General features: G+C 34.8%; 1 protein-coding gene across 1 annotated transcript in view; it reads left to right on the forward strand.

Annotated features, from left to right (window-relative positions):
* Nucleotides 1-7,828, forward strand: part of LOC134853231 (outer dynein arm-docking complex subunit 3-like) — a gene marked incomplete in the record, with an annotated part of 44,972 nt that overhangs the window by 20,596 nt on the left and 16,548 nt on the right.

Below are 7,828 nucleotides of genomic sequence, written 5' to 3' on the forward strand. Positions count from 1 at the left end.
TGATTGCTTTGCGTTCAATATTAAAATGGTAATTTCCCGTAACAATTTTCCAAATACTGTGCGGAAGTTTACAAAACTCGTTAGTTTAGCATAAGTAGTTGGCTTAAACTGTTCCAATTTTCTTTTAACGCGTCGCGCTAATTAGTAAGTCGAAGTCATCTTTGCATGCTCAAAAGAGATTAACAAAATGATTCAAAACTTGCGCTAACGATTGCAAACGTTTTCATATTTTTTTGATTTGACTCAAGGAGATATTCCAAAACAAAAATTTTCCATTTTTTCCAACTTTTCATCTTTTCTGACAAAAATTGAATCATTAACAAAATGGAGCCGTCCTATGTAAAAAAAACCATACAAGGGTACGCGAGTTTGTGACTTGTGTGAGAGAAAATTCAGCGTGGGCTTTTAGCATGTCAGGTTGACTAAAAGCATGAAAGTTCGCAACATTAATGGATTATAATGACAACATTTTAGACAAAATTTTTCCATTTTAATCGATTATTATCCATCGAACTCCGGTGCGGGTTCCATTAGCATTCATTTTTCGTGAAAGTATAAAAAGTTAAACGTATCTTCTTGAACATAATTTTCTCTTCTTGTGCTTACCCGGGTTGACAGAAAATGGTTATCATACATTTTTCATGTATGAAAAAAATGCTTATCATAATTTTTCATACAATCTCATAGAGTTAAAGTGTATGTATGAAAATAGCAAACTAAGCATTTTTCCCATATATGAAATTGTATGATAAGTTTTTTTCCATAATATGATATTGTATGACAAGCATTTTTTCCATACTATGAAATTGTATGAAAAGCATTTTTTTCATAAATGAAAATACAAAAAAATTTGTTTCAAAATTTCGTGTTTCAACCCAAACACTAGCCAAGAATTTTTTGACTTGAGAAAACCCAGCGTGTAACTGGCAGTTACCACGCAGATAAACTGCATTTGATGGTTTCAGCCATAAAATTTAACGTGTACATTTTCACGTGGAAATATATACCAAAAAAGTAACTTTTTCATTTTGGTTAGATAATTTTTAGTTTGAAATTATGATGGTTGAGAAAAAAAAGTCCTGTTTTTTTACAAATTTGTTTTTATTTAGGCAAATGAAACAAAAGATAATAATAGTGTTTACAAAAAAAAATATTTTGTGATTTTTGGATTTTTTGGGTGAGAAACTCATCCTGGAGTACGTTATAAACACAAAAATGTCAAATTTTGCATTCAAATTTTTCTTTCGTAAAATTTATATTTTAACACAACAGCAAGTTCGCAGCCGAAAAAGGGATAAATTGTTGCGGCGCAGAAATCATGGTTAAATTAGGGACTTTATAGTGGTTTGGTAGACTTCATAAAACTAATTTGGTCGACCTCAAAAAAAGAAGTCGACAAAATTTTCAAAATTTTTTTGAAAATCCGCCCCCCCTCGAGAAATTCTTAGATCCGCGCCTGGAGTGCGCAATCAGTTTTTTCTGTTTGGAAATTTCGGATCCATTTTCTTAGCTAAAAAAAATTTGCAAGGAAACATGGAAAAAATATCGACAATTCGACCCTTTTTTTTGCAAATAATGAAGACAATTATAACAGAAATCGAAGCAAATAATTTCAAGAAATCCATCTCAGTTAAGACGCAATTAAAAAAGAAATTGATACGAGTCTAATTATTTTGTCCTGATTTTTTCTGCACTTAAGACAATTCAAACTTGTCGAGCAGCAAAAAATGTCCGATCAAGATGAAAGTTTTGCGAAATCCAATGGCCAAGAAAAAATGTACTAGGGAATATGATGACAAAGGTTGTCATGTTTATAAGCTTTCAAATTGAATGGCGAGCCACCGAATAAACTTGCCCAATTTAGTCTGAATCAAAAAAAGATTTAAAATTGAGAGTGCAAACCAACAAAGCAACGAATGATTTTTGGTTGAATAAATAAAGATAAACGATGCAGCTTACTAGCTGTAGGGAAAAATGATTAAAAAAATAGTGGCTCATTTTCCCATCTCCACCTCACAAAACTATCATTTTAAGGGTGTAATGAGTGGTTTTACAAGTCTAATTATGAATACAGACCAAAGATGCTTGTTTTGGCTAAACTACCCCGCATGCAATTTTTGTAATGATTGGAGCAGAAAACTTAGTCATAAAAAATGCAGGTGGACCAAGGAGGAGGGAGAAGAGCCAACAAAAACCTTTTTTAATATCAGATTTTTTCTTAATCAAATCGAAGACGGAATAAGCCTCCGCTTACGTGTTAATAGCGCAAAATATGTCGCGCGTTAGTTGTCACAAATTGGCCAAAAATGGCAACCTTTAAACCCCCTTAACTGTACGACAAAAATCGCAGGTAAAATAACTTAGCTCAAAATTAAGCTCAAAAGGACAATAAATTTTGAAGGTTCAAATTAAATCCGTCAAAAATGGCTTGTTAAAAAGAAGAAATTTGTCTGAATTTATGAAAATTTTTTAGATTTAGCTCGGAGTTCAGTTTGAATTATGTTTGATATGAAGGACAATAGCTTAGATGCAACTCTTTTACCCCGGTCGATGTGCTCACTTTGTTTTTCGATTTTCAAATTCAAGCACATGCCAGTGCTCGACCCAAAAAATTAGTCGATACAGGGTTTCGGGTCGAGCACGATCTCGAAACATACCTCGAGCAAGGTCAAAACATACCTCGAGTACGGTCGAAACATTCCTCGAGCATAGTCGAAGCACACTTCGAGCACGTTCGAAACCTATCTTGAGCAGCAGAGAAACATACTTCGAGTACGTTCGAAACAAACTTCCAGCAATTTCAAAAAATACCGATTGTTCCGCGGTAGTTCAAAGTCAAAAGAAATGTTTTTTTTTCAGTATCAACGAACTTTTCGATTCAAATTGCAAGCCAGTAATCCAAAAGATTGAAAAATTAGCTCATAAATAATTTAACAATACATTCAAATGAAAAATATCTTTATAAATTCTATCCGGAATTGACTTATTTTTGGGCTATTTTCTAGTTCTCCCCTTTTTTCCGAAGTACATTCAATGAAAGTACATTCAAAATAATTTTTCATGTTATATACTGCCCTAAATGGGTCAGCGTGGACAGGTGAACAGAGTTTCACCACATTTTGGCTCTTTTCCAGTCCCCCTTTTCAAAATACCGAGTTTTATGTTTGTTTTACGTGTTATTACGCCTAAACGCGTGATGTTACGCTGTTAAGTAAGGAGAACAAATCTGTTCACAGTTGTCGATTTGTTCACCACGCCAAATTTTATTGCATTATGACAACATTAAAGAAGCTTTTCAAATTTGAATTTGAAAGGGAGGAACTGGAAAAGAGCCCACATTTCTTACATGCAAAATGCGGTGTGAACAATTTTTGAACAGCTTTGTTTTGTAATTTATCGAGGGGGTGGGAAACTGATAAAGAGCCAATTTTTGTTATCTTTTTCACAGAAATTCGAAGTCATCACGAGATACTTGACAATTACAAAAACTCAGTACAAAATTTTTAGGCACCCCAGATTATTTTTTTGGCTAAAAACTTCTTTTCCAGTTTCTCACCCTCCACCCTCCTCGTAAAATAAGGAGTCAACCGTACAACCCCCAACCTCCTCAATGACCTACCGTAGAATGTCCTCCCCAAGCATGTATTAAAAACTATTCTGTATAAAATATGCATTTTTTACAAATATGCAAATAAAATAGTTTTTAAAACTTTTTATGCGGGTTTGAAATCAATTACCTATGCTGTTAATTATCTAGATTAATGTTTTAATTCAATTTTCTGTACTATTATGGTCAATTATGAACTAATCTAGGCTATGCTCAAAGTTAGTTTGTGAAAAACTAAATAAAGCTGGTCCAAAATTGTTCACAGGGCGTTTTGCATCTAAAAATTGTAGTAAAAATTTGTTGACATGCTCACGCTGGCAAGGTTTTTTGCAATTTATTACTTGAAAAGTCATTTTAAGTACACTTTCATATATTGAATTTCAGAAAAATTCAAAGGGGTGGGGGAACTGGAAAAGAGCCAAAAACTACTGATGGCTCACTTACGAAAAAATAATATAGCTCTGAGGAAAAATCTCGAATCTCACGTTTTGAGAAAAAAAATATTATAGCTGGTCCGCGAAAATGGCTGTCATCAAATACAGCGGCCCATAATAGCAAAAGGGGACTAGCCCATTGGGGATTGCTGGCAGTCAGTACAGAAATAAGTTCGTTCTCTACTTCTTTACCAAAAACAGATATTTGACTTCCGGTTGTTTACTGAATAGTACGGGAAATAGCACAACATACCTGGAAACAGAGTAAAGTAGTTGTTGAACAGAATTTTTTGCAAAGCTATTTCGTAGTTACCATCTTTGACCACGATGTTGCGAATGTATGCATCGCCACTCGGAAAACAAAACTTCGCATTTGACATTGTAGTTTCCATCCAACGGGAAGTATTCAGCAGATATATGCAATTTTTTGCAATGAAATTGGAATCTGAAGTGAAATTCTCAAACTTTGTTAATTCCACGTCATGGTGGGTATCCCAGACAATAAGGTACTTCTGTCGATAGCCCCATATCAATAGCAACAAACAAAGAGAAACTGTGACAAACACTGGTTGACAAAACTTCTTCATATTTTTCTGGATCTCCGATACCTAAATTTCTTGGTTCACTAGTGAGCTTCTAAAATTTTTTGACTCTTTTCCAGTTTGATTTTTTCTGATATTCATTAAATGAACGTCTAATTAAAATATCTTTTCATGTTAAAAACTGCCCCCCCCCCTACCTCACACAAGCATCATTTTTATTGTCTAACGAGTGTGGTTTTACAAGGTTGATTATGAAGACCAAATATGTTTCTCATAGCTTAATTAGTCTGCAAGTCAATTTTCATGACAATCGGACAATGTGAAAAGTAATTTTAGTTATAAAAAATTGAAAATTGCAAGTGGGGGGGAGAAGGAAAAAGAGCCAAAAACTGCATTGAAACGTGTCCGCGTAAGTATGTGAACACAGTTTTACCACATTTCTAACTTAAAAAATGTCGTGTGAACAATTTTTGAACAGTTTGTTTCGTAATTTATCAAGGGGGTGGAAAACTGGAAAAGAGTCAATTTTTTTCTCCTCTGACAACACTCAATGAGTTTGATCTTAATTTTCCCCAGCAGTCTGATAAAAAAACAAATTTTTGTTTGTTTGCTTAACAATTTTCTGTGACTGTTTTATGCGAACGGCAAATTATTCGGTTAAACGAATAACAAAACGTTATAAAAAAAAAGTTTCTGAAAATGCGTACTCACCGAACCCTCAAAAACTGACTTTATTTGATCAAGTTAAATATGGAGAAAAAGCAGAAGTCAAAGTGCTTCTGTGACTTCATTGTTAAATTTTATTACTGCCTTAGGTTCGTGGCGTATTGATCAAATCAATAAAAACCAAAGCCTCGCAGGATGTCTTCCAGCCCCCCCCCCCCCCCCACCTCACTCAAACATGAATTCTATGGTCTAACGAGAGGTTTTACAAGATTATTTAAGAAGATCGAATATGTTTGTCATGGCCTAATTTGTCTGCATTTAAATCTTCATGACAATTGGACAAAATGAACAGCAACTTCAAATATAAAAATTTGCAGGTTTTCAGGTGGGGGGAAGGAAAAAGAGCCAATAAAACTTCGTAGGCTCGACACTACCCTATCCAATATATCCCTAGATCAAGTTACCCGATTTATGAATTTATCATCAACACGTATTCATCACCATGTGTCTTTCTACGGGGAACAATCCTTCTAAAAATCAAACATAAAGTCGAGAAAAAAATGACTGACGAGAAATCTGGGCTCTTTTTCACCCCGAACGGCAAGTTTTTGCCAGGGAATTTTTGTCCGAGTGACCCGATTGTTATGAAATTGACTTGCAGACTAATAAGGCCATACAAATAAATTCAGCCTTTATACCTAACCTTGTAAAACTAATTGCCATACCATTAACGCATTGATCATTTGAGGTGGGGGCGGAGCCCAACTCTGTTCATTTTTTAATTTTGCAATTATCGATTTTATTTCCATGAACTACATTTTTTCCTTTTTTCTATTTTTTCCAACAACTTTGAATAGAAAGAAAGATTTTGTAGCATCAAACTTGTTTGCAAAAGCTTTTTCCAATATTTGTGCAATTTGAAGAATCGGTGACCCTGAGACATTTTTGGCGACCAAAAATTCAGCTGAGAGATAGTTTTACCTTGAAAATTGCATAAAGTATAACACAACTTATAAGTAGTACTTAACTTAGTATTGACTTATCAAAACGATAAGTAGAAAAGAAAAACAAACTGTTAAGTGCAAAATAGTACTAATCTTTGAATAATTAGTCCCTCCTGTGGCTGAAAACCAAGTGAAGTAGGATGTGATAATCCCCCACCCTCAAATAGGTACTTAGGAAGCCAATTTTTGGAAAATCATTGGACGGATACTAGAGATGATTTGAGCCGGTATACAACATTCTGGGCCCCTGGGACTCCCTTGAGGCAAGTGATAATGGTTCCAGCAGGTGCAAATAACAGAACTCAAGGTAGTTTAAGTTCAGAACCCCAGACCCGCTTGGACTTTTAATTCCGGTATTATGCCCTTAGCAAGTATTCCCCATACCGAAGTCCGGAAGTCGTTTCCAGGCCCAAATGAATGCAAGTAGTCAAAACTTTAGGATATGATATGAAGTGGCAAACAACATCATGTATTATATTTTGAAATTTTGAACTAATTCCAAGGGTTAGTCCGGAAATTATGAGCCTTCGGTAAAAGCACCCCTTTCTCGGGAAATAGCCAATTTACACTAAATAAAAAGCAAGGGCATATTTGTTTTATAGCATTAGAAAATATATATAACTCCGAAATAAGAACGCCTGTATAATAAATATTTTCCGGATAATCTCATTGCGGACCTTAAAAAAATGGACCATATCCCACAAAAATATTTGTGGGATATGGATGAAATTTGATGAATAGGAGCCACATGGAATTCTTATTCACAATATAGCATATCAACCCATGATAATATCTGGGTGACTTTTATCAGACCACGAGGAGTTTAGGACCGAAATTTTCAAGAAAACCTCGTAATCAACAGAAAAGTGGACTTTTCTTCGGCTCATTCCTTTGAAGTAAAAGTCGATCGCCCTAAGAATAACGGTGCAAATTTGTTCATTGGGAAATGAATCAGTATGTAAAGGGATGCCGCTGCGGAAACATAACCTAAAAGTAGTGGATTGAAGAAGGTGAAACTAGAGAAAATCTTAAATTGACTTTAGCTATGATAGTTGAGCTATCAAAAGAAATTCATTTAGACCAAAAAATGTCCCAGACAAAAGTGGCATTAATGTTAATGCGGCACGGGAATCAAGTCTCAATTACAAAATGACCAAAACGGGATGTTTAGTTAGCTTCCCAGAATTGGCTTTTTAGTGCAAGTTGACCGCTAATAGACGAACTAACCTTCAATGATGGTCGTTATAAAACTAGACTATAGATGGCAATCTCAGATGCATGAAATGGAGTAGCTACATTCCTAGTGTAGTTAGTGAAAATATCCGGTCAGGACCTTGCACAAGGGTACCAGAGTATCAATCATGACTTGTAGAGACGACCATAACGATGAAGATAACTAAAATATAAATGAACAAACATGGCGCAAAGGTTATGGGCAGACCCCTTTTTTGAGAAAAATTAGTACTATTTTAGAGTATTGTTGGGTCTCATAGTTAATTAGAGAAAACTGCGCTGTGAGAGCAAACAGATTCTAATAGTTAATCAGGGAACATTTCGAGCTTTGTAAGGATAATG

This window comes from Symsagittifera roscoffensis, chromosome 8 (assembly GCF_963678635.1).
Source record: "Symsagittifera roscoffensis chromosome 8, txSymRosc1.1, whole genome shotgun sequence".
NCBI lineage: Eukaryota > Metazoa > Xenacoelomorpha > Acoela > Convolutidae > Symsagittifera > Symsagittifera roscoffensis.